This window comes from Ailuropoda melanoleuca, chromosome X (genome assembly GCF_002007445.2).
Source record: "Ailuropoda melanoleuca isolate Jingjing chromosome X, ASM200744v2, whole genome shotgun sequence".
In the NCBI taxonomy this organism is placed as follows: domain Eukaryota; kingdom Metazoa; phylum Chordata; class Mammalia; order Carnivora; family Ursidae; genus Ailuropoda; species Ailuropoda melanoleuca.
Genome location: NC_048238.1, coordinates 9,904,111 through 9,907,281, shown reverse-complemented (window position 1 = coordinate 9,907,281; position 3,171 = coordinate 9,904,111).

Genomic DNA, 3,171 nt, shown 5'->3' with positions numbered 1-3,171 from the left:
AGCTGGAGGGGGCGGAGCTGGGGGAGGAGGGGCTGAAGAGGGAGAGCTCTGGGCCCCATTCTTGACCTTTCTGCCCTGCCTGGAGAGGGAGGGCCAATGTACCAGCTTCACTGGGCACCGAGGGAGGGTGCAGGAAGAGGCGACGGATGTGCCTAGCAACCAGAAGCGGCCCCCAAACCCGGAATACCCCCAAACCCATTGCAGACGACTGGTGTGCCACTAGGAGGGTCTGTAAAACTGTGGCCCCCGGGGCCAGATCCACGGCGACGCCTGTTTGTACCAAAGAGCTAAGCACTGTTTTTACACATTTGCAACCTGTGTGATCATAGCTGTACTATGTTGGCAACCCAGTTAAGAAATATGGTATCCCCTTCAAAGAAAAAAACCCCTTTCCTCTCATTAGTAGGTGTGTACTGCAAAAAGTTGTACCAAATTATTATATTTTGTCAATAAAAATATTGTGAAAATTTGTTTTCTCTCGTTATTTAAGTACCTACATAATAACCTCTCCATTTTGCTTTGTGGCCCACAAAGCCTAAATTATTTACTATCTAGTCCTTAGTCAAAATTCGCTGATGCCTGAACTACACAATGGCCCTGTGTCCTTGAAAAAGCCACAATGCCCGTGGCCATCTGAGCCCCGACCAAAGATGGAGGGGCAAGGTTGCTTTCCATGGTGATGGTGAATTGGATCAAACCAAGTCCCCTCAAGATTCCTCATTTTTAGGTAGTCATCAGGCCAGTTTTGCAACTTCTTGACTGTCAAGTGCTCAAAGGCCTCACCCCCAAGGCCCCCACTCCCACCAGGTGGTCCCCCCACCCCCCACTCCCCGCCCCACCACTGCTCTACGTAGCCCTGGAGCCCTGGAGCTGGCTGCCTTCCCCTTTTTCTCTGCAAACCGGAGCAAAAAACGTTTTCTCAAGCAAATGCAGTCCCAGAGCCAACCCCTGGGCACAAATCAAATGTAGGGGAAAGGAATGTATTACTTGGGAACGGAGGACCCGCGTGTTAGCGATGCTGGCCAATTTAATGCTTCTCAATGGCAGCAGATTAAACAGGTCAGATAAATGGCTGGGTTTTACCTAACGTTGCCAAGAATTGGCTCTCCATTCACACAGAAGGCCACTTGCTGGCGGATTGTAGCTCACTGTAAGCTAACTTCCTATTATTAGGATTTGGGGGATTCCTGGGATTATTCATGTAATTGGGATTTTTCATCTGGGCCCATGTACTTTTCAAATTTGATTACCTAGCACATCAAGTGTTTCTTTTAAACTCCTGAAGCTGTCTGCTTACCAAAAAGCTATCCAAAAGCACCAATTCTGGCAGCATTTCTGCCCCTTTTTCATTCTTCCTGGAGACGTGTATGTGCTCTATTATTAAAAAAGAAGGAAAAAACCCAACCCTACTTGCAATGATTTATTATCTATGTGTTTTACAGTTAATTACCATAGCAGTGAGATTTATACTGATACTCAACCATATGTCTAAAATTTTTATTGAATGAGTCTGCTAATGTAATTATTTTTAAACTCTCCTAATAAAATTTTCTACAAACAATATTACTGTAATTTTTATGTCCTTAAAATTTTTCTCATAGACAAGCTATATACATGTTCTTTTCAGGGGGAAAGTGGCTTCTTGTTAGCATGGCAGGGCCATTGTTCTTCGATAACAAAACTGATGGACTCTATTACACGGTAGAAGTTAAAGCCCCTGGTCTCTGAGTATGTTAATGGGCCGGGCTGTGGAAGCCAGTGTTGAATCCTCACCAACCGTGACTGCAGTACTACCAGGGAGAAGCAATATCTAGCTGGGGGCAACTAACAAAATGGTCGTTGGCTCAACACTTTGATGAGTTACTAGGCTTGAATGCTGAGGGTAAACAAGGAGAAATGCACCACTGGGATCTTCTAAAATCATCATGAGTAGCAGACTGCCCAGAAAGCCGTCACTGGTTAAGTGAGGCTTTAAAGAACAGCTGTAGGTGATTTCATTTAAGTGCAAACACTTTCTCTCCGAAGCCCTTTATCTTTGGCCCAAAGGACTCAGGTTGTGACAAAACCTTAGTCTAGAGCAGGTTGCTCAACCTCGGCACTACTGACATTTGGGCTGGGTAATTCCTTGCGATGGTGCTGCCCTGTTCATTGGAGGATGCTTAGCGACATCCCTCTACCCACTAGATGCCAATACACCTTCCCACCGGTTGTGACAACCAAGGCTCTGCAGACATTGCCAAATGTCCTCTACGGAGTAAAATCAGATGAGCTTGAGAACCACTTGGGCCTTTCCTCAGGGCTCTTTGGGCTTCCTCACAGAATGGCTGCAGGATTCCAAGAAGGAGTGGTCCAAGAAGATAAGTCTCAATGAGCAAATACTTATCAAGCCTCTGGGATAATCAAATTTGCCAACGTCCCCTTGGTCAAAGCAAGTTACGTGGTAAATCCAACATCAGTATGGTACGGGACCACATATGGGCATCAATACTAGGTCCACTAGTCCACCAATGGTCTACCACAGTGTACTTCTTGGACAGAATGTGGAGTTGAGAGAACCTCCAGGAAAATGGAACACATGTACAAAGACTCAAGACTCAGGATGAAGAGAACATATGCCATGTATATATATGATCTCAGATTTTGGACATACTGTGAAATAGTCATTATTTGAAGAGAAAATGTTAGTGGAGAAAGTAAGATATTTCCATTGTTGGGTTCTACATTCACTGACTCATCAATAGGGCTAATACGAGAAAACACTGATTTGAGTTCGTGAACAGTTTCACATTGTGTATTCCCCACATCATTTAGCCAAGATCTTTGTATATATAGTAAGAGCTGTCAATATTTGCAGAATGAATTTATTCCCGACTATCCTAGGGCTGAGAAATGGAAGAAATGGCCCAAAGTTACATGGCTAATAAAAGGCAGCAAGGGAATCGGAACACAGGCCTTTGAACTCAGTCCTTTTCTCTCCCAAACAGTGCTGTCCAAAAGAAGTATAATGCAAGCCACATATGTAATTTACATTTTTTCGTAACCATATTTTAAAAGAGTAAAAAGGAAACAGTGATGTTATTTTAATGATACACCTTATTTAACCTAATATGTCCCAAATGTTATCACTCCTATGTGTAATCAATATAAAAAAAACGAATGAGGCATTTTGCA